At 42.7% G+C, this 25,025-nt stretch overlaps 1 protein-coding gene across 9 annotated transcripts in view; it reads right to left on the reverse strand.

Moving 5' to 3' along the window:
* Nucleotides 1–25,025, reverse strand: part of ABCG2 (ATP binding cassette subfamily G member 2 (JR blood group)) — a 155,490-nt gene that overhangs the window by 50,529 nt on the left and 79,936 nt on the right. The window contains exon 1 of one of the 9 annotated variants that reach the window (XM_068542431.1): nt 21,001–21,077. The exons of 5 other annotated variants lie outside the window; for them this stretch is intronic. The gene's annotated coding sequence lies outside the window, so the exon portion shown is untranslated. Of the gene's footprint in view, nt 1–20,077; nt 20,213–20,353; nt 20,475–20,618; nt 20,640–21,000; nt 21,078–25,025 lie in introns of those variants that run through there. 3 more of the 9 variants (XM_068542432.1, XM_068542433.1, XM_068542430.1) reach the window with 3 other exon arrangements.

Raw genomic sequence — 25,025 nt, forward strand, 5'->3', positions numbered from 1 at the left:
CTGATTAAAATGTAATTCACCGACCATAAAATTCACCCTTTGAAAGTATGGCTAATTAAGTGATTTTGAATGTATTAATGATCAATTCTCAGTCAAACCACCAGCAACACCAAAAGCTGAATATTCTCTCCTGGAAACATTTTCTTCACTTTGATTTCAGGACAAGATCAGGAAGCTCGGTTTAGGACATACGCTTTTGAGACATTCAAGCAGAGATACAGCGGACGGTTGGATGCTGACAGGAGAGGACCTAGAGATACACAGAAGTGGTATGAAGGCCCTGAAACTGGATCAGAAGGGGAGTGGCTGTTGAAACACCACTGTGGCATAAAAGTTATTTTGAGCTGAAGGCATTTGAGTTCCTGAAATCCCTTATCTGCCTTGAAGCAGAGCACGCCCTCACGCAAATTAATTGTCATAAGTCCTCTCCCCGGAAGCAACCAGGGAAAATTGACTCTTACCACCCGAGACAAAGAGAAATCTGTACCACACCTAAACAGACCTGTCAAAAAATTATCTGTTTCCCATCTATTCTCCTAAAGGCCCAGTTACCTTTCCTAAAAGTCATTTGTGTTCCCATAAGTGCCCTTCTCCCCCTCTCCTTCTATGAAGATGGTATTTAAGCTCAAATTCTAACCACTCCTTTGAGTTACATTTTTCTATGAACTCCCTTTCCACATGATTGAATCTAACCTGCCTTTCTCTCTCGTTAATCTGTCTTTTGTTGGTTTAATTTGCAGGCCCCCAAGAGCAGAACCTAAAAGAGTAGAGGACAAGTTTTTCCTCCCCTCCTCTGCAGCTAAGAGAGGAACGCCAAGGACTGAGTCCTAAGGATATGTTTACAATAGTGGCGATTAGGAAGCACCAGCCAAGAGATACATAATTTGACAAAGTTAAAAATTACCAACTCCCTGGAATTCCCTGGCAGTCCAGTGGTTAGGACTCTGTGCTTCCACTGCAGGGGGCTCGGGTTCGAGCCCTGGTTGGGGAACTAAGATCCCGCATGCTGTGCAGTGCAGCCAAAAAAAAAAAAAAAAAAAAAAATTACCCACTCCATTTATTCTCACAAATTACACAACAAATCACTTATTTTATAGATGGTAATCTGGTTCTTGATGTGTAAAAATGGTATAAATAAGGCCCAAGGAAGTGATTCTCTTGTGTTCAAGATAAATGGAGGTCAGATGGAAAAGTACCTATGCTTCTTTCCACATTCTATAGTAATGTGCACAGGGAAAATAAAATAGTGCTGTCCCCTGGACACATGTGGCTATTGCTACTCAGCACTTGAAATGTAGCTGGTGAATGTTTTATGTCATTTAACTTATTCACTTAAATTTAAATAGCCACAAGTGGCTAACAGTTACCATACTGGACAACACAGGTCTAGACTGTTTACTTCCTAAAAATGTATTTCCTCATTCTTGGGTTACTTGATAAACAACCAATTTTATAACCCCATAAAAGATACGTATACTTGAACACTGTGAGGTCACCCCACCCACTCTCATATCCATCCTGCATCAAAAAAAAAGAAGACAAGAAAAAGATGCATATACTTGCTATATGCTGTTATCAAATAAATTCATTCCTGAGTTTTAAAACAGCACAAAACTGTACTATTTTTATTTCAAAAACAGGATAGTGCTATATATTTCAGGTTGAGAATAACAAATCTATAAAATGATTAAGTATACAATGGCTGAAAAAAGGCAATGCTTCAGTTATTTTAGAACTGTCTTCTGAACAACTGCTAAATTGAATTCAATCACTTTCCTCAAGCGAAAACAAATGAGGTGAATCCCTAAGGAATTAAATCTGATTCCCCAAACAGAATTCACATTTTACCAAAACATTTTTGACCATGTTTTTGCAGAAAGGGGGACCCCCTTCCAGGGCCCGAGAGTGGGCTCTGGTCTAACACTCGGAAATGAATTGTCCAAAGAGATACACATGCTGACAAAGCAAAAGACTTTATTAGAGAGGGGTGCCAGGCGGACAGCGGCAGGGTAAGGGACCCCAGGAGAACTGCTCTGCCACGTGGCTCGCAGTCTCAGGCTTCATGGGAATGGGGGTAGTTTCTGGGTTGTCTCTGGCCCATCACTCTGACTCAGGGTCCTCCCTGGGGGCGCGCGCATCTCTCAGCCAAGATGGGGTCCAGCGAGGAGGCTTCCGGGAGGTTGGCAGGACGTATGGTCTCCTCCCTCCTCCTTTTGGCCCCTCCCAGATTCTCCCAGTTAGTTTTTGGAGGCAACACCTCATTCTTTATCGGGACCTCCTGCTGTGAGACAACTCAGGCAAGCGGTTATCCTGCTTGGCCAAGGCTGGTGGTTTCCGTCCGCAGTTCCCTAACAATAACAGAAATTTCATAACATTTTCATGGTGAATTTCATACTGCTTTATTCAGAATTTCAAACACCAAAGGGAGGCTAATGAAAGAAAAATAATTAATTTAAATAAACTATAACCCTGCCAGCCACCCTCCAGGGCTTTCCTCTAAGAGTCACAGAGATCTCTCTAACAGCGTATGACCAGTACTTGGATCACAGCTCACCAAACAAACTAGCACTAAAATGTTCTTCTAGCCCCAGCTCGTAGCGTAGGAACTTTCCTCTCGCGCCCTTTTGGCCTTCAGCCATCTCCCAAATTATAAGTAAAAGAATGACATTTTAAAGTATCTCCTTTAGACTTTACTGCAAACCTGCCACTTCGGAAAGCCACACTTGCATTTGCAAGCTAAAAATCTGCCCACACAGGCTGCTGTAAAAGCAGGGACCTAACATCCATTATCTTTGTATCCTTTGGAGCTCTTCATACCCTGTTCTCGACTATTCCCACTGAATGAAAGACTAAATCACAATATGCCACATCCCTGAATTAAGCAAAGTGGCTTCATAAAGATATTCTAAGCACTAACAAGAGAAAAGTCACTAAGCATCCTGCTTAGAGAAGTTAGGTTCTGGTAGCATTAGTAAACTACATGTACAAATTAGAAAGAACAAAATTACACACCACAGAAGATTCTGCCTGGAATCTACAAAAGGTAAGGACAAATCTTAACGAACACCACCTAAGAACTCAATATTAACACAGCTGGAGCTCACAGAAAAAATAATTATCCCGTTTCAAGGAAGGACATTCTTCCGGCCAGGAACGTCCTTCCCCATTCCTTTGCCTACAGCCTCAAATTCACTTGAGAGATTAAGACCAGTTCCATCCGTCATGGAGTAGCACATGGCCCGGGAGGGGAGGCGGATTTAGAAGTGGCCTCCGAGAGGAGACTAACCAGTTGTATGGGAAGCAGAGAAAAGAGAAGAAAGTTGTCCTAGTAAAGGAAAGTAACACCATTAAATTCAAAGAGATTGTGCTGGGAAATGCATGCTGTCCGTTATACTAGAGTTCAGCTCTGGGGACGGGGCAGTCAAGAAAATGAGGCTGCAAAGGTAAGCAAAGGCCATCAAAGGGTGGCATATGACCTGTAGGGAGCGAAGACTTGACTCTGGAAGCTCCGCAGGTCCCTTCAGCCCTCCTCTCACTCGTCCAACACATCCCCTTCCTTCCAGCACAGAGGAGATACTCCGTTAAGGCCAGTGAGGGATCTACGGGGAATTAGTGACTTACGGAAAAAAGGTACAGGTAACAAAAAATGGGGGAACATTCCTTCCAATATAATGCCAACTATACTCATGGTTCAGCCTAATCTTTGTTTTTTGTCATGTTTATTAAAAACACATCAACAGTAAACAGTGTTGTAAACAGTAAAACTTATCCTCCTTAAGTACAGTTTTTGGACTTTGAAGATGTATACAGTCATGGGACTTCCCTGGTGGTCCAGTGGCTAAGACTCCTCGCTCCCAATGTAGGGGGCCCCAGGTTCCATCCCTGGTCAGGGAGCTAGATCCCACATGATGCAACTGAGAGTTCACACGCCGCAACTAAAGATTCCCACGTGCCGCAACAAAGATCCTGTGTGCTGCAACTAAGACCTGGCACAGCCAAATAATTATTTAAAAAAAAAAAAAAAAAAAAAAAATATATATATATATATATATATATATGTATACAGTCATGTTACCACCAAAATTAAGACACAGACCATTTCCATCATCCCAAAGAAATTCCCTCTCCCTCCCCCCAAGCCCCTGACAACCACAGATCTGTTTTCTGTCCCTTTTTCAATTTAATCTTAATCCTCCCTTTAAATAGATACAAGTGCACATAAAGTAAATACAACTGACCCTTTGAAACCCTGTGGGGTCCTCCTGGGTACAAAAGCCTTTCTGTGTCCCTGGTTTCTTATTTGTAGGAAAAGGCTTCAGCCTCCTAGACCTTCCCTGAGTTCCAAAAGGCAGATTCAAACAGTTACTAATTAGAAGAGTGAAGGAATGCAGAAACAATGGAAAGGCAGTAAAGAAACAATAGTGCAGGGACTTCCCTGGTGGCGCAGTGGTGGAGAATCCGCCTGCTAATGCAGGGGACACGGGTTCCAGCCCTGGTCCGGGAAGATCCCACATGCCGCAGAGCAACTAAGCCCGTGCGCCACAACTACTGAGCCTGTGCTCTAGAGCCCGAGTCACAACTACTGAAGCCTGAGCACCTAGAACCTGTGCTCCGCAACAAGAGAAGCCACCACAATGAGAAGCCTGCGCACCCCAACGAAGAGTAGCCCCCGCTCGCCACAACTAGAGAAAGCCCGCACGCAGCAACGAAGACCCAACGCAGCCAAAAATAAATAAATAAATTTATTAAAAACAAAAAAAAGAAACAATAGTGCAACCCTGGGGCGGGGTCCTGGTTCCCACTCAAGGGATATGTATTACAATATCTTTGAGCTCTTCTACAGGAACTGAGGCCCCCCCCCCACCTGGCTGGACCGTGGCAACTTCAGGCTGAGCCCTAGATTCCTGGAGCACTGCCCTGTTACCTCACCACCAACCAATCAGAAGAAAGCCACACACCCTGCAGCCCTCACCCCAAATTTTGCCTATAAAAACACTTATCCGAAAACCATCAGGGAGTTCCTGTCTTTTGAGCACAAAATGCCCGTTCTCCTTGCTTGGCCCTTGCAATAAACCTTCTTCTGCTCCAGACTCCGACGTTTCAGTTTGTTTGACCTCACTGTATGTTGGGCACCTGAACTTGCATTTGGCAACACCTTAAACAACACAGGTTTGAACTGTGCAGGTCCACTAATATGTGGATTTCTTTTCCATAACTATATTAGACATTTTTTTTTAAGATTCGCAACAATTTGAAAAGACTTGCAAACTATGTAGCCTAGAAATACTGAAAAGAAATGAAGGATGTTAGGTATGTCATGAATGCATAAAATATATGTAGATATACATATAACATACAAAATATGTGTTAAGTTTTGGAGAAGTCAAAAGTTATACATGGATTTCTGACTGTACGGGGGTGCATCCCTAACCCCCGCTATTCATTTTTCCTTTTGCATTCTGACAAAATTTGCAGGGATTTTGCCCAAATTTGTCTTAATCTGTGACAGAAAACTGAAACTTCTAGAAAATATTTAGTCAAATTGCGAGTAAAAATGAAGTTAGACTAAGTGCAACTTACATATATGTTACATCCCAAAGTTTCTTAATCTTTCGATCAGCAGTTACCCCGATGAAACTGTGATGTTCCCTCCAAAGGCTGCTCGTAAAATGCTACCTAACAGCCATCATCAAACGTATGGGATTCGAGTTTCTCCAGCCTTTAAATGTACTAGCTAGTAACTTTGGAGGCATTGCTTAGCCTCTCTAAGCCTGTTTCTCATCTGTTGAATTAAAATTCATTCACTAATACTTACTAGACTTCTACTACGTGACAGGCAGTGGGGATACAGGAGTGAACAAAACAAAAACATACAAACATCCCTGTCATCAATGAGGTTATGTATGAAAAATGTCAGGGTCAACAGTGCAAAAGAGAAAAAAATTAAGCAGAAGAGAAAAAGTGGTCAGGGGAGGCCTTTCCAATGAGGCCTTTGAGCAGAAACCTGAGGGTGGCTCTCTGGAGGCGTGACACCAAGTCCAAGTGCCAGTCTACGGAACAGCAAGGCCAGCGCGGCTGAGGCAGAGGGAGGGAGAGTGTAGGATAGGAGGTCAGAGGTTCAGGTCAGCTCTGGCAGCGCCCGCACCTCGGGCCACTGCAGGAACTTTGGCCTTGGCTCCAAATGAGACTGGAAAGCACCAAAAAGTTCTGGGCGGCGCAACAACAAAATCAAACTATATTTAAGACGATCACTCATGGGCTTCCCTGGTGGCGCAGTGGTTGAGAATCCGCCTGCCAATGCAGGGGACACGGGTTCGAGCCCTGGTCCGGGAAGATCCCACGTGCCGCGGAGCAACTGGGCCCGTGAGCCACAACTACTGAGCCTGCGCGTCTGGAGCCTGTGCTCCGCAACAAGAGAGGCCGCGACAGTGAGAGGCCCGTGCACCGCGATGAAGAGTGGCCCCCGCTTGCCGCAACTAGAGAAAGCCCTCGCACAGAAACGAAGACCCAACACAGCCAAAAAAAAAAAAGAATAAATAAATAAATAAATAATAATTTTATAAATAAATAAATAAAGATCACTCTGACTTGGGGATGGGGGCGGGGGAACAGAGCAGGGAGACCACCTAGAGGCTACTGCAGCCATCCAAGAGCCAAGATGGGACCACTGTCCTGCACCCCTCCTCCTAGCCTATGACAGCTGGGCATGTTTTGCCCTAGAGACGCTACCAGACACGAGACAAGCACTCAGAAACTGTAAGTAAGAACAGTACCTGGTTTCTAAGGAAGGGTGTATTAGGATATATATATATCTTAGGATGCCAGGAGTACCCCCGGTCTGCAGCCCTTTACCCACAAGAAGGTGGGGCTGGGGGGATGGGGAAGGCCCAGGACACCAGCAGGCAGAAGGCACCTCCTCCCACAGCAAGGTCACAGCCGGTGGAGGTTTTATAGTGCGTCTCAGCTGTCCGCCCCATTCTAAAACAACCCCACCTCCCCCGACTCTGCCCAGGCGGGGAAAAACAGGGGCAAGTATAATGGTCCAGCCTCAGGCCCACGGAAACCCACTTACGTTTACGTTTTCCGTTTATACTCATTTTACATTTACGTTTACACTCACACTCATTTACGCTTAAGAAGAAACTGACAAGATGTGGACGGGGATGCTGCCTGCCGTCCCAGGAAACAAGGAGTGCTGCCTGTCATTCCAGCAAACTAGGCTCTGCCTATCAGCCACTGCGGCCACCATCCCCATACCCCCCGACGCCCCTCCACCCAGCCCCCGTGGTGCACACCCAGGGGAAATTAGAGAAAAAGGGGACGCACTGTGTGCTCTGGGCACTGGCCCTAGATAGTTCAGATGCGTATCTAAGGAATAATTACAATGAGCCCAGATGCTGGTATCTTCCCATACATGGAAAAGCACTAAAATCATTAACTTGTGATGTCTGTTTCTGGTGACTATCAGTTGTCTTTGATGTCTGACGACAGGGTTTGTTTTTTGTTTTTGTTTTGTTGTTGTTGTTGTTGTTCAGCGAAAAACTCCTAAATATCCTGGCTGCTCCCTTATCTCTTTGGAGCAGTTCCTCAGAGCTCTCCGAGAGGCTGTCTCCTGCGCTTCAGTCTTCAGTAAGGTCCTCAAATAAAACTTTCAGTAAGGTCCTCAAATAAAACTTTCAGTAAGGTCCTCAAATAAAACTTTCAGTAAGGTCCTCAAATAAAACTTAACTTGCAACTTTTAGGTTGTGCGTTTTTCTTCAGTCGACCCTTTTAGTGAACAACAAAGGGACCCAGAGCAGACTTCTCTCCTTCGCCTGAACTCTATGAGGATCTGGAGCCTTGGTACCAGCAAAGGCCTCTTGTGCCCGGCCGCCTCCAGACGAATTTAGGTAAGTCTGTTCTGGGTCTTGGATTTCCTATTACTGGCTGATGATCCTAAGCTTTATTTGGTGGTGGATAAACTCGTTGGAAGAGTAGACTTTCCTTGAACTTAGTTTCAAGAAGAGGTACCTGGGTTACCACAGTTGAGAGACACTGGGAAGATTTTATCATGTATTTGTTCCTGAAATCTCGGCTTCTGTACGCCAGTGCCCAATAGAAATACGGAGACAGAATTTAGGAGAAAAGAGAAAAAAGTGGCTTTGTTTCTTGGCTAAGCCAAGAGGGGACACAGTGGGCTAGTGCCTCCAAAAACTGTGCCCCTCCTCCCCTCCACCACCACCGGGGAAGCGGAGATGATTTTATATGCGGGGCTCGCAGCCTGTAGTATATGATAAGGATCAAAGTAGTGAAGGTCTTGCATTCTTTTTCTCCTTGCATTATTTCAAAACAGTCATCGTGGCGTCAGGCGGCCTGGTAATTGGGTCCATCTGTCTCTGGTTTATTGGCCTGCTTGACCTTCTTTCTGAAATGCAAAAGCTACAGGGGGTGGTTTGCGGCCAGGGAGCACAGGGAATTTACATAAAGTTAGGGAGTGACAGGCGCACGACGTAACTCACACAGAGTCAGGGGCAGGATGCAATTGACATAGGGTCAGAGAGTGACGGGTTAGCTTTGTGAAGTACCAATCCAGTTACACACACTACAGATTAGTGACAGTTAAAATAAAACAAGGAGTGAATAACTCTTTCAGGCCAGGTTATGTTTCTTCTCTAGCCTGTTCACTGTGCCCTTTACTTTCCTTGTTCTCAGGAAAAACTTCATTTCTATTTTTGCTGCAACATACACGTACAGAATTTATTCCTACAAGTACTGGCTTAGTTGGGAATTAAAGGAAATCTCACCCTAAAAATGGCCAAATTGGGATTATTCTAACATTCCAAAATGAATGTTAAAAGAACCCCAATTAATTCTTTTAACATTCCAAAATTAATTAACTAAAAACATTCTAGCTGTGTGTGCAGCTACAAAAAGCCAGCTTGGTAAAACATCTTTTCAGAATTCCGACCTTAAAGGAACAAAAGCCCTTCTAGGAGGAACCTGCATTTCTCTCCCTGGGTCTTTGAGATGTAAATGTTGTACCTGATCTTCTTATGCCTTTCCCCCCCCCCCACCCCCCCCACCCCACCCCCCACCCCCCGCGCCGTGTTTTGAGAGCTCTGACAATGGCCAGACAAAGGATCTTTTAAATTGGAGAGACTTCTAAATTGGTAAATTTTTAGAGGGCTCTCACTATAAACAGCTGTTCTATTGGTACCGATGAAAAGACCAAAGCAGAAAGTAAATACAAAAAAAGATAACGGCTAACCTTAACGACTCCCTTAGTTTAAAACAAATAAACAGCAACAACAAAAAAACAGTTTGGGAAGCTGCATCTGTGGTCAGTTTCCCCTCAATGGGTCTTACAGATGCTAATAAAAGCATCAGATTAATTGTTCATCAGGTTGATTAACAAGGGAATAAGAAACTGAGGAGAAAGTCTAGAGATGTCTTCCCAACAAGGTGGAAATTTTAAAGGGACTTATCCTGAAAGGATAAAAATCTTTAGATGGTTAAGAAATGGCATAAATAAAACAGACATTAATGGGATTAAAAGAAATGTTTTGATACAACACTAAGGTTGGATGGCCAAAGGGACCCCCATTGGTCCCCAATACTAAAGAGCCCCAAACAAGTCTCCTCTATTTACCCCAGTTTAAAACATACATGTATTTAAAAGGCTTCTGGGGACTTCCTTGGTGGTCCAGTGGTTGAGACTTCGCCTTCTAATGCAGGGGGTGCGGGTTCCATCCCAGGCTCAACCCCTGGTCAAGGAGCTAGGATCCCACATGCCTCAAGGCCAAAAAAACAAAACACAAGACAGAAGCAATATCGTAACAAATTCAATAAAGACTTAAAAAAAAAAAATGGTCCACATCAAAAAAAAAAAAAAAAAAAAAAGTCTGCTAGAAAATTACACGGAGATACCTGACCAGCAATTGCTTGGGGCAACAGGCCAATTAATCAAGTTGGCTCAGCTCCTCAACTGGGGACCCCAAAGCCTTTTACACAAAAATAGATAAAATGGCCGGGGGGATAAACAGAAAGGTTTCTAGGGTCAACAACAAATTGGCACTTGCCAACTACCTCTACAAGGATTAAATCCTGTACTGCTGCAGGCTGCTGATTTTCAACACCCCCTGAAAGGAGTTCAGGGTGGAGAGCAGAAATGAAGCACTCTGTCCTCTGGGAAAAACTGGCAGAACAGGTCTTCAGAGAGTTAGATATATTTCTGGAGCCGATTTTATGAGCCCAATTCTTGTATCTCCTCATGTCTAGAAAAGCACCAAAATCCTTCATGGTGATGTCTGCTCCACGTGACTAGGAGTAACCTTCATGAGACTAGCAGCAACCGTCTACTGAACATACGTGCTTGATTGCGTGTATTCCCCCTTCACCAAAATCACATATATACCGACCTCCCCCCGCCCTGCCTCTTTGGAGAAGTTTCTCAGAGCTCTATGAAATGCTGTCTCCCGGGCTGCAGTCCTCATTTCGCCCCAAATAAAACTTAACTCGCAACACTCATGTTGTGCATTTTTTTTTAAGTAGATACTGGGACTCGTTTTAAGACCAAGCCTAGTTGATGGGGTCTTAATGGAGGCTAAAATTAAAGATATAAGAGTTGATAGACTTGAGATGAACATTTATAAAAGTTGGCATATTTGAATGGGCTTTATATAAGACGGTTACATCTCTTCTGCCAATTATATTATGGGATAAGCATTAGGTCTCACTGGGGAATGCTTCCCTTGCCTGGTATAAGATAGGGCATATAAATCTGCCCCTCAGGCAATATTGATTAAACATACTAAGGAAAATCAATAAGGTTATCTGAGCCCACACAATATGAAATAAAACTGGGAGCTAATATTCAGGGACTAATAAAAACAATAATGGAGATTTTTTTTTTTTTTTGCCCCTAGGGTAAATTGCTCTGGGTTTCATTTGTACACTCAGAATCTGAGGGCCTTTGTTGAATGCCCTGTGCAAAGTTTGGAAGGCATGATAGATTGAACCCTACAGTTCTAGAACACAGAACTCTTTGATTTTCAGTGTAGTTGGAAATCGTACTGATATAAAAAAGCAAATTAAAGAAAATGTAGTTGGGCAAATCAATCTTTCAATATCATTTATGTGGCAGACCAGTTCTCTGGGGAATTAAAAGCAACCGTCTTTGTGTTGCAAATCTCTACAAATCAGAAATGTAAGTACAGCCCACAAGGACCTGAGACTGAGCCTAATTAGCTCAATCAGGTAGAAACTGAACCCCCGTCCCTCCACCAAAAAAAAAAAAAAAAAGGGAAAAAGAGGGAGGCCTTGTTAAACTCAAACTGCTGGAAAGGCTCCCTCACCAAATCTAATTCACAGCCTCCTTCAGGATTTATCAAGGACAGACACAAATCTTAAAAATCTTTTCCACAATAGTGAAAAGCTTTAGTCATCTGAGCAAATAAATTTAACTTACTCCAAATATTACTTATAAACTAGTAAGTTTATAATGTAATAACTGATTCATGAGTAAGTTTTGAAATGAAGCTATAAGATCTCTATTTATGTCTGTTTATATGTCCGTGTGTACATTATACATATGATATGTCCATACCTCCAGATAATATTATCAAAATTAACTTTATAAAAGACCTGTATTTAATTGACTTAAAAGTAAGCACTTACAAATTGAGTATTTTTAAATATAATAAAAAAACTAACCCAAATTTCAAGTTCATGTGATCTGGGAAATATTCAATACTAAGTTAATATCCAGTTTTAAAGTTTAAATTTGTTGGTTTAATTAATACGGACATGTCTTACTTTTATTGCACCTAGGTTTACTGAAAGTTAAATAGGTCATATTATCTCTGTTAAATTCATCAAGAAAAATATCTTGAAATGATGGTGACTTGGTCTAATGTCTCACGAAGTTTTCATGGGTAATCTAAACATAACTGTAATTCAATAGATATAAATGGGGTAAGAGCTTTTAGGTAAATTCTTTAAGAATAATTACATTTTATGGTAGGTCTACTTAAAAAATAGTTTTCTCCAGATTTTTGGTGACATAAAACTTCAGAGTTTTGCTAAGTTAAATGATGGAAATTTATTAAATGTCTAGATCCTTCCCAAATAAAATAAGATACTGAAACATTACTCAACATAGGCTGCCTTTTACAGAGAAACTACAGATACTTAGGTTTATTAATAAAAATGATGTCACACTGAAAACTTTTCTATAAAAGAAAGCACATATTTTTTAGAAATCATAAACAGTATTTGTGATTTTGCCAATCTATAGAATAATAATGTGAAAGACAGTTTATAATTGCTTACTTCTTAGTTTTCACTAGAAATTAAGGTTTTTAAAAGATTAGAATTCTGGTTAATATATGTAATTGAGACAACTAAAATTGGTAAGGAAAACATCTTTGTATGAAAGGAAAAAAGGTATATAAAGTGGAAACACATTTTGTTGAGGGAAAAGAAAGTAATTTCGTCCTGGAGAGAGAGAAAAAAAGGAAAAGCGTAGGACAAAATCTGAAAGTAAATAGAAAGTTACAGAAGGTATGTGGAAATGGAACCCTGAGAAAAGAGTTCTGTACACGGTCAGGACTGGCTAAGATTAAAATAAAGTTTAATTGAGTAAATAAATTTCAATATTAAAAGTAAGCTAGCATGATTAACATAAATATGAATCTGAAATTTAACTGAATCTTTTTATCACTGTGAACTCAATCAACAGGCACTAAAATTATAACTAAAATATAGGGAGAGTGTCCAAATCTTCTGGATATTAAGGGGCCCTCTGAGCACACAAAAAGACAAGAGAAATGAAGATCTTGCCTAAAACCCTTCTTTTCAGAATGAGAAAGTAGGCTCAACGGCTTGCCCCAAGATGGGGGGAGGTAGGAGGTGGGGAGGCGGGGGGCCAGGACCTCACAATTCATTTGAAGACATTTTACGCATCTGAAAGACACGATCTCAACACACCATTGTAAAGCAATTATACTCCAATAAAGATGTTAAAAAAAAAAAAAGATGTTAAAGAAAAATAAATAAAATCTTTCCCCTTTTTTAAAAAAAAAAGAAATATCTTATTTCACTCTGTCACCCAACCTGGCTTCTAGAGCATATGGTTAATTTGTGTTAAAAATAAATAAAGGCATTTAACTTCTGCCAAAAAAAAAAAAAAAAAAAAGTGATATGAACAAATGTCCATAACATGAATATATACTGACTGGCATTTCTGATTTGAATTCAAGACTATGGGGTTTGCACATAACCACTTTTATGTTACATCTGTGTCTTCTTTCTTCCACACAAAGAATAATGATTCTCAAGACTCGGGAGATGATAGAATCTGAATATCTCATAATTATTTCTTTGTTTTATTGCACATTAATAATAATTTCAGAGTAATAAAATATTAATACTACCATCACCAATATGATTACTGAAAGTTAAAAAGAAATTTTTCTCGGTGCAGCCACTATGGAAAACAGTACGGAGGTTCCTCAAAAAATTAAAAATAGGGTTGCCATATGATCCAGCAATCCCACTCCTGGGTATATACCCAGACAAGACTATAATTCGAAAAGATACATGTACCCCTATGTTCACAGCAGCACTATTTACAACAGCCAAGACATGGAAACAACCGAAATGTCCATCAACAGATGAATGGATAAAGAAGATTAAATGGTATATGTATCCAGTGGAATATTAGCCATCAAAAAGAATGAAATAATGTCAATTTGCAGCAACATGGATGGACCTAGAGATTGTCATACTAAGCGAAGTTAAGTCAGAAAGAGAAAGACAAATACCATATGATATCACTTATATGTGGAACCTAAAATACAATACAAATCGACATATCTATGAAACAGAAACAGACTCACAGATATAGAGAACAGACCTATGGTTGCCAAGGGGGAGGGGGCATAGGGGAGGGAAGGAATGGGAGTTTGGGATTAGCAGAGGCAAGCTATTATACATAAGATGGATAAACAACAAGGTCTTATTGTATAGCACAGGGAACTATATTCAATATTCTATGACACAACATAATGGAAAAAAGAATATGAAAAAGAATATATATACACATATATATATACACACACACACAACTGAGTCATTTTGCTGTACATAAGAAATTAACACAACATTGTAAATCAACTATACTTCAATAAAATTTTTAAAAAAAGATATGATCTCTACATATCTGCCCTTCACATATATTCAGCCATTGGTCGCAACATAGTTTAAATAAGTTAATAAGCTGAAAAAATAAAAATTAATGTGTTCATTGTTTTGTAAGCACTTATGGGTCATTTGAGAAAAAGTGGGAAATTTTAAAGCTCTAAACCCTGCCAATTTCATTTCTTTCCCACAAGAAACTGAACCCAAATTGGCAAATACAATCAGGGCCTCTAGAGTGTTTGAAATTTAAGGCATTACTCACCTCGTAGAGATGCATTTGCTAGGTCACAAATCTATGAAACTTAAAAATATCAAAGCAACTCCCAGCAACACACCTAGTACCCACATCTTGGTTTCTTATATAACAGCCTCCAAAAACAAGGAACCAGAGTGCCTTGGAGAAATGGTTCATGCCAGGGTTGGGGCATGGAAAATACCAAAATGAGCCTGGAGCATTTCATGATACCAGAAAGTAAGGAAATGCTTTTTAAAGAACGGGGATGGGGAGGTGGTATGTCAAAAGGGCACAGGGGGCTTCCCTGGTGGCGCAGCGGTTAAGAATCCACCTGCCAATGCAGGAGACACGGGTTTGAGCCCTGGTCTGGGAAGATCCCACATGCCATGGAGCAAATAAACCCGTGCGCCACAACTACTGAGCCTGCGCTCTAGAGCCCGTGAGCCACAACTACTGAGCCCGTGTGCCACAACTACTGAAGCCCGTGTGCCTAGAGCCCGTGCTCTACATGCAACAAGAGAAGCCACTGCAATGTGAAGCCCACGCGCCGCAACTAGAGAAAGCCCGCTCACAGCAACGAAGACCCAATGCAGCCAAAAATAAGTAAATTAAAAAAAAAAAAAAAAGATTTAAGGAGAAACAAGATATTTGCATAGCCCAAGTTTCTCTCCCAAGATATCTACTAAATACAAAAGGAAAAATGATAACTTTCCATCGGGGACCTGACAAACAGCACTTAACCAAGGTCTACATCAGTCATAAGACATCATGTGCCTGTGCTATGATGCACTGGGATTACTTCCAGTATTCCTCCCCAAAATGGACAGCTTCAATCTAGTCACGAGAAAATACCGAGTACTAACTGAGGGACATTCTACAAAATAACTGAACAGTACGCTTCACAAGTGTCAAGGTCAGGAAAAACAACAGAACAGAAGGTTGATGAGTTGTCATAGTTTGGAGGAAACTAATGATACACAACAATCAAATGCAACGTGAGCTCCTAGGCTGGATCCTGAACAGAAAAAAGATAGTGAAAAGCTGATGAAATCCAAGTAAATCTATGGTTTAGTTAATAGCATTTACCAATGTTAATCCATTAGTTTCGACAATGGTACTAGAGTTTACATAAGATGTTATAGGAACTCTCTGTACCATTTTTTGGGCAACATTTCAGTAAGTCTAAGAATAATTCCAAAATAAAAAATTAAAATAAATAATGAAATAACCCCAATATTTTTCAATGTTTATAACGCAAGTATAATATTAGACTTAAATTGCCATCTTTGCTCTTTAAAACTTACTCGTCAAGGAAGCCACGGCTGTATCTATTCTGAAAAGCATTGTTTTATAAAGACTAACACATCAAAGATCTCTTTCCCTTGTTTCTCATAACATATTGAGGGAGAGGAGAACAGCAATTTGACTTTTGTTGAAAAATTCAAACCACTAGAATTTTTGCTTGCTTCCACTAGGAAGCAAGATAGACACATCTCACTGGGGGAGAGGGAAGGTATATATCTAAGGATGAAATCAGAACACAATGAGGGGTTTGTAGCTCCAGGAAAGAGCTAAAAGTAGCAAGGATGGATCTACACTGTAGCAACTGGAATGAGTCACCTGGCCCTAGGCTGCTAGTAATACCTGGGCGTAAACCAACACTGCACATGTCAAATGGATTGTACTCATAGCTTAGATTCCAGATGGAAGCAGTGAACGGTTTGGCATGATAATAACAGTACTATTAGATTTAAGGTATGACTTAAATTAGGTTTTTAACTACAGTTAGCCCATGGCTTTATGGTTTCTGAAGTACATGTGTTTTATTTATTTTATCATATGAGGTATCCTGGAAAGACATTTAACAGTCTCCTGCTGTTATGAAACAGGAGAAAGGTGGATCAGAAAGATTTCTAAAACAAAGTACATGGCTGGTTTGCAGATCTGTTCACTGATGGGTCAGATAAGAATACTAAGTGTTCTCAGTACCCCTGTAACAGTCTGTAGAACTATTCTGGCACTTTCAACTAACCCATATTCCACTTGTGGACTCAAAGAAAAACAGACCTCTCCCATTCAAACTCATATATTCTCTGGTCCCATGAAGAAACTGTGGCCCAGAGAGATGACGAGACTTCATCAAAAGTAGAAAATGAAGAAATGGCACAGTTGATTAGACCTAAGTTAGGTCTAGGCCTCCCTACTCCTACCAGCTCACACGCTCTTTTCATGTCCCTGCATGCCTTTACAATGAGCGGCTCTGTGAACATGGAAGGAAACTGAAACAAATGACCAGGCTAAGTTTAAAAGAAAAAAAGAAAGGAAGGATTGGTGAACTTTAATAAAGTTCAACACAGTCTTTTTGTCCCCGCTATAAATGACCCTGTGAATTCTCAGCCTCCTCCTCTATAAATATGAAACTCCAATACCTCCCTGAAAGGTTTGGTGTGAGCAAAAAAATGAGAATGAATGTAAAAACCACCTGCAGACCGCAAGCACTCACCACAGTTAACGGCCGCTTTTATTAATTCTGAGTACCTGATAATCTTGTCTTAAGGCATTCCAAACTAACATGGGATGATGGAGGAAAAGGAGTAAAATGGAATACTTTCTTCTCCCTTTCTAAGGATCCTGTTGTCCCTCTAACTTTTTTATCCCTCCTTCCCTTCCCCCAAGGTGGGCTCAGGGTGCGGCCAGGGTAGGGCTGTGCAGGACGGGAAGAGAAGAGGCAGACCTCCTGTGCAGAAGCATCCGAGGTGTGGGTACCTCTCAGGCAGTCTTTATTACTCTTCCCTTGAGACACTCAGCTCAAGTGTCTTCAGAGACAGATCACAGGGCCTGCTGCTTTCTAGAGACTTCCATTTTTATGCCTCCGGGTAAAAACTCAATGCCTGTGAAATGACAGAGAACTACCTAATGCTACCTGGGCCTAAGCACTAACTTCCAGCCAAACCTTGTTCTAAAGAGTAACAGGCCTGGACTTCCCTGGTGGCGCAGTGGTTAAGAATCGGCCTGCCAATGCAGGGGACAAGGGTTTTGAGCCCTGGTCGCCCATGCACCACAACTACTGAGCCTCCGCTCTAGAGCCCACGAGCCACAACTACTGATCCCACGTGCCTAGAGCCCGTGCTCCGCAACAAGAGGAGTCACCGTGATAAGAAGCCCGCGCACCGTAGCCGCCGCTCGCCGCAGCTAGAGGAAACCCGCGCGCAGAAATGAAGACCCAACGCAGCCATCAATAAATAAAATTAAAGAAAAAAAAGAAAGAAAACTCTCTAAAAAATTTTTTTTAAAAAAAGAGTAACAGGTCTTTTCAGTTGCAAGCCCAAAGGGACTGAGCTAGTGAGCCGCGTTTTCAACAGGGTTTCTGACCTTGCCAAGATTTCATTCCACCCTTCTTGCCGAAAACAAAACTTCTTCCTTGAAACTGGGATGAGGGCAGCACTTCTGCTTTACCCACACCCACCAACCCCAGTTTAAACGACAGAACACTACTTTCAATGCCACGATTCTCTGGATGTTTTACTTATTTCTATAAACAAGCTAACTGTGTGGCCCAAAAATCAGATGTCCACTTTCTAACAGTCTCCTAGTGAAGGAGAACACCGGCTTCCAAGAAACAGGAGGGGGTGAGGGGACTGTAGTGAGAAAGGGGACTGAGTGTTCATGGGCTTTTGGGGGAAAGGATGACGAAAACGTGATGACTGCACAAACTGAACACTTTAAATAGGTGTGAACTCTATGACACGTTCTCATCAATTAGACCTCATAAAACTGCTGCTGGGAAAAAGACACAAAACTATGAGGCCCGATTCAGCTAGACAGTTTCTTGGTTCACATCCTGCAGTGAAGTGGGAACTGATTTTTTAAAGGATAAACTTTCGCTTCCCGTAGACCTATATATCCTATATCCTATAGAGAGGATGGCCATTCAAGTTCTTTAATTTTCACTAAAAGATCTCAACCCTAACCTATAACCCCAATAAGCAACACAGAATAAAACTTCCCACTTGATATAACCTTCAACTGCTGCCAAACTGCTGTCAGAAACGCTAGAGAGGGGGCTTCCCTGGTGGTGCAGTGGTTAGGAATCCGCCTGCCAAGGCAGGGGACACGGGTTCGAGCCCTGGTCCGGGAAGATCCCACATGCCGTGGAGCAGCTAAGCCCGTGAGCCACAACTACTGAGCCTGAACTCTAGAGCCCGCGAGCCACAACTACTGAGCCCCTGCGCCACAACTACTGAAGCCTGTGCGCCTAGAGCCCGTGTTCCGCAAGAAGAGAAGCCACCGCAATGAGAAGCCCGCGCACCGCAACGAAGAGTAGCGCCCGCTCGCCGCAACTGGAGAAAGCCCGTGCACAGCAACAAAGACCCAACGCAGCCAAAAATAAATTAATTAAATAAATTTAAAAAAACGCTAGAGAGAGAAATACAGAGGATCTGAACACATGAGGTCCACCTATCCCTCTATAAAATCTAGATTTACTCCCAATTAAGTCCAAACTATCAAACTGCAGCATGTGTGACCATAGGGGCTTAGCAACCTACAAGCGTTTCTCATAATACTTACGGTAAGGAAAATGACAACTACAGCAAGCAGTCCTAGAAAATGCACTATTGGCGTGTACTATGGCATGGGCACCCAGACTCTCCCACCGCCATCCTTCAGTCTCCTCTGCATCCTTCTGTGACACGAGACATTTGCCTCAGAAGCAGATGCCAGGAAACTCTTCTCTGAGGAGCTCATATATTTCCTGTCTTTATCCTCGCTGAATTGTGTGACTGATCGGTCCCTTTTTATTTCAGCTGCCAAGGCGTAACTTTAATTTGCTGTCCACAAACATTCTAATGTGCTCCCCCATGGTGACTCTTCTCTTGGTGCATTTTACTTTCCATCTGTAACACTTACGCTTGCCTCAAATGTTCTTGAATCCTTAATAAAAATAAATGCAGAAATTGATTTTGGCTGTTCAGTGTATTTTCATACCATTTTGATGCAATAGAATCTGTCTCCTAGGGGAGCTCTTGCTGAATGCCCAGGGTCTGGAACAAAGATGACCAGTATACATTTGTTACTATGAATCTTTTTTTTTTTTTTTTTTCCCTGAAAGTGTAATGAGCTTTTATATCTCTACTATTGGGCAAGAAAATAAAATGAGGCAACATTACAGGTATTTTTTTAACTGTTTGCTAGATTTATAATCTAATTTTTTGGTCGTATGTTTTTCTGTATTGTTTTAACTTCTCCAGTATTATTTTTAATAAGTATTGAAATAAGCTGGTTAATTTTTTGAAGTTAACCATTAAAAGTCAACTACCCACAGAAAAATTACAAAAGGCAGCTCAATATAACTCTTTGGCAAACCATCCAAAGTTGTGGACACATTTTAGGTCCTGGAGAGAAGAAAAGGACATAGAATATATTGGCTAAGCCCTTTAAAAGCACCAGTATTAACACATTTCTCTCCTATTTCCATACTCAATAAGTGTTTGTCCACCCAGTATCAACTCTAGCTTCATACATTTGGGGAAAGGCAAGAGTTTTACCAACCGGCTAACACACCCTACCAGACACGGAATCGGCTGCACCAAGACACTGTTTTCTGGTAAAAAAAAAAAAAAAAAAAAAAAAAGAGTCTATATTTTCAGTCTGTTTCATACTCACTTTCGAATGAAACTGGCTGGGAGGGACTAATTAAAACCCAGTCATCTCAGATGTACAGTTTTCTATCGTCTACCAAATGCATACACGCCAACAGCCACGGACCTTTCACCGCACACACATCCCAACCGCCTTCACAGTTTACTCGCTCAGTTCAGCAGTGGCTCAGTTTAACTTAACCAGGGGCTTCAGTCTCCGGAGCTGTGGCGCTCCGAGGCAGAGCGCTAACAATCATTTACATAAACGCGAAGCTGAGTCAGCGGGGCCTTCCGAACATACCCGACCGAAGCAGCTCCCACTCGATCAACAAGGACTGCAAGCGGCCGCACCACGCGCCCCTTTCCAGGCGGCCTCCTTCCAGCGTCCGGCCAGTCCGGCTCCCTCTTGCGCCCGGCGCGCGCGCTCGGGACCCGGCGCGCAGCGGCGCAGGACCCAGGACCCGGGCCACGCCCGCCGGAGGGGCGACGTTCTCCGACCGACGCCCACGCCCCGGCGGGCAGCCCAGCCGCCGCGCCCGCGCGCTCCCCGCGAGCCCCGCACTCACCGGCGCCGCGCGCCGGCCCCGGATGACGGTCACTGTCAAGGGGAAGCGGGCGGCGAGCGGGCAGAGCGCAGGGCGCGGCCCCTCTCTCGCACCCCGGCTCCCTCGGGGTCGGTGCCCGAAGGCCGGCGGGAAGCGTGGCGCCGCCTGCCTCGCCGCTGATAAGGGCCCGGCGCTCGGGCGGAACGCGGGCGAGTGCTGTGTGAGCGCATCCAGCCTGGCGCTGGACCACACCGTCACCTGCCCGCGGGGACCGGCTGACGGAGATGACTATCCCGGAGCCCGCGGGGACAAAGCCACCGCTCCTGGCCTCCGGGGCTCGCACGAAACGGACAGGGGCGATTGGCCCTGGGAGCCCCAGGACGCTACCCGGGCCGATCAATACCTGGTCTGACCCGGATGGATTTGGCCACTGCCGGTGTCCCACGCTCCTAAGCACCAGAGGACGCGGACACCGAGTTTTGTTTTTTGTTTTTCTGTCGCACACGTTGTCCACCCCCAGAGCAAGTAGGCGGTCTCTAATGAATGAGCTTCGGAGAAATCAGGTGCGCGCGCCCCAGGGCCAATAAAATCAGGAACAGAATCTAGGGGTGGAGGAAACAAAACTTGCTGAATGAAAATAGTACTATGAACAGTTTAAATGTGTCCCTCACACTCCTGTAATAAATATCAGTATTTCTGTTCAATACACTGACGGTGTAGAAAAGCTGGAAAGTGTGCAGATTCAGGAAAAGAGTTCCTAACCTCATCCCAATATGCTCTTAAGCTGATCACTGCCATCAAATTGTTTGAGAAGTTCAGATTAAAATCAGCATTTCATAAATGTATTGCATTATAAAGAGTCATTTTAACTTATAAATTAGCATTTTACTTCGGGCTAATTATTTTCACATGCCCTGTCTTCTCATTTAGTGTTTGGGTATTTTAGGTAACAGAATATTAGGGAGGGAGGAACCTGAAGACGACCATCCTAATTTTTCATATGAGTCACCTGGTCCAAAGGAGGCCATTTTGCACAAGGTCAAAAGTTAGGCTAAATGGGTGACTCAGTTTCTCAGACCACTGCCCTCTGTTCTCCCTCTTCTCCACCTCACAACCTCTCTGGATAGAGTAACTGCCCACTATTTATAGAGCCTGGTTATTCTTTTTTTTTTTTTTTCCCTCCCTGCCGCTCTGCGCGGCATGTGGGATGCAACCCGTAATCCCTGCAGTGGGATTGCAGAGTCAAACACTGGACCATCAGGGAAGTCCCTGAATGTGTTCCTAATCTGGCACTTTTTCTTTTCCATTTAACTAAATTTTTTTCTCTCTTATTACATATCAAGTAAGAAAATGAAAATCACCTGTAACCCGTCAGCCACGTACCATCTGCTTTTAGTCTTTTTCTCTGCATACATTTTTTTGGAAAAAACAAAATTGGGTTTATATACAAAGTACAGGGATGAACGTCGTCACCTCTGGAGTCAGATAGCCTGTGTCTGAATCCTGGCTTTCCCAAACCCTGGAGACTTGAACTAGTTACTTAGTCTTGAAGTGATTATTGGTAATCAGGGGAAAGGATCTCTCAGGGTAGTTACAAAGATTAAATGAGACAATGTGTGCAAAGTCATTAGATAGCACTCAATAGCCGTAGCTGTTATTTTGTAAAACTGCTATATTGCAAGCATGGTTCCCTGCGGGCACGTGGTATTCGGTCGTCTTGTTACCTACCATAATTAATTTAACCAGTCTTCCTGTTATTCACAAAACATCTCTGTAGCTGTGTCATGGCACACTCAGGTAAATTCCAGACAGGGAATTGCTGAGGCAAAAGCTATACTCATTTGAAAAATTTTAAGACATATAGCTAAATTTCCCACGAAAAGTTTGTGCCAAATTCAGTCTCCTAACAATTTAAAAGATTGCTTGTTGCCCTAAATTCTCACAAATACTGGGCAGAATAATTTTTTTTTAATTTGATAGGTAACAAATGGCATATCAGTGTTTTAATTTTTATTACATTGACTTAAGTGAGAATAAGCTTTTTTAATGTTTAATGATCATTTGTGGTTTATTTGTAAATTTTCAATGTAAAGTTTTTTTCCCATTTCTTTCTATTAATTTCTTAGATGGCGTAATAAGTAAACAGAAAGAGCCTGGATCTCTGATGGTATCACTGACCTGCTGGACTATCTCCAAGCTGGTTGAAGTCACTGTCACGTTTTATGTGCCTTGCAGTCAAACCACAGAATTATCAAAGTTAGGATTTCTTTACAGTCCCAAGCTTTGGGGCCATCTGGAGTCCACACCCTTGACGCACACATTGGAGATCTTAAATGGGCCCTGGAAGGGCTGAGGTGTCACCATGTGTTTTTGTAGGTAGTGCGCTTGGACATAACTAGATGATGCAAAAAAGATGCCTTCACGTAAAGGGAGCCGATAGTCTCATTCATGAAGTCATTTGAGTCTCCCTTTTGAAAACTCCAAAAATAACTGGGAGACTTGTCGGGGAGAGGGGAAGCATAATACTCCTTTCCAATCGTCACACCAGTGAGGGGTGTTTGCTTGTATGGTTCTAACAGGGGTATCAGTGCTTGACAGAATGTCAGCAACAGATGGTTACAAATTTGTTTAACGTTGATAAAGGATATGATTTATCTACTATATAGAATGGCAACCAAAGCAAAATCAAAAAGTCTTCTCATTAAAGGAACAAACTTCCTGGGCCTAGAACTCCATCAATCAGGCACTCCACCATCAAAGCTCTTATATGGACCTATGAGAAGCTCTCTTCATCCTTCTCGTAGGATTCTTAATATCCTCCAAAGCTCTCCCAGCTGCCCTGAGCTCTCAGTCTATCTGCCTGCCTGGCCACCAAGTGCAAGGAGCTGGTAAGGACCCAGGCCATTCCTCAGTGCTTACTCCAAGTGGTGAACTCAGGGTCAGTTCCCCCTTAGCAAGTTCAGGTTTCAGGCAGGGCTTATTATGGGCCTCGAGGCATTTGGGTTACGTATATAATGTTCATACTGGATCCCAGTATATTTATTTTCATTACTACTTAAGTTGAAGCAAATAAAAAACGGTGCAAGAGGCCGTATGCACCGTGACCCCCCATGGCTCTGCTTACAGCTACCAGGGGCCTTTGATTCACTCCGTGAGAGACCGTTCAGTCTGTAGTTGCTTGAGCACTGACGAGTAAGTGAAGAAACAGGAACAGGGTATAGGCAACTCTTCCCAAAGGTCTCACTATAAAAGGAAGGTGACAGAAAGGCGTATACCTAAAGGCTATCTTGGGGTTCAGAGAAAATATTTCTTGTTTGGTTTAAATTACAGGCCAGAATATGTGTCCATGCCAAGAGGACAAGCCATAAAGAAGAAAAGGTGGTTAACTGGTTATAATCAGGTACCTTAGAAAGCAGAATGGAATTAGAATTCAGATGAATTAATGTTAGAAAAGCCAAAAATATGTATCTTTCTTTAATTGTGGCAAAGGGGAAGGGAGTCAGGGGGTGTCCTCGTGTAATAAATGTGTTAAGAAGGGAAAAGAGAGAAAATTGAAAGAAATGTCTGGCCTACAACTACACCTTCTCTTTGAAGTTGGGGGATCTGCTGAGAGTATGGGCACGAATGAGAAGATCAGGGATCTGAGAAAATGATGAATACTGGAGTAGGCCTGTATTCATTTCCTGTGGCGGCAGTAACAAACTACCACAAAACTGGTGGCTTTAAAGCAACGAAAACGTATTACCTGGCATTTCAGTAGATCAGAAGTCCAACGTGGGCTTTACTGGGCTAAAACCAAAGCTGTTAGCAGTTCTGGGTTCCTTTCTGGAAACTCTTCCAGGTTTCAGAGGCTTCCTGAGTTCCTGGGCTATGGCCCCCTCCTCCAGCCAACAACACAGCATCTCTCGGACCCTGCTTCTGTCATCACATCTCTTTCTCTGACTCTCATCTTCTGCCTCCCTCTTCTACCTTTAAGGACTCTTATAATTACATTAGACCCACCAGATAAACCAGGGTAATCTCCTTATTTTGAAGTCATCTGATTCGGTAACCTAGCACATTCACATTCTGGGTATTAGGACATGGACATCTTTGGCAGGTCGTTATTCTCCTTACCACACGGCCCTAAGGAAACAAAGAGGACGCTCATGTAGGGACCCACAGAGCTCCTATGAAGACTATTTAAACTGAAGACATATGAGATACAGCTGTTGAAGAAGCATTTTTTTTTTGAAGCTCCCCTTATCTGACTAAAGGCAGAGCCTTCAGAGAGTGAAGCTGCTATAAATCCCCTCAGAGGGGCTTCAGTGCCTGGTAGAAGACCAACCACACACACCTGGATAAGAAACTGCAGGGGCTTCCCTGGTGGCGCAGTGGTTGAGAATCTGCCTGCCAATGCAGGGGACACGGGTTCGAGCCCTGGTCTGG

The sequence above is a fragment of the Eschrichtius robustus genome, chromosome 4 (genome assembly GCF_028021215.1).
Source record: "Eschrichtius robustus isolate mEscRob2 chromosome 4, mEscRob2.pri, whole genome shotgun sequence".
Lineage (NCBI taxonomy): Eukaryota > Metazoa > Chordata > Mammalia > Artiodactyla > Eschrichtiidae > Eschrichtius > Eschrichtius robustus.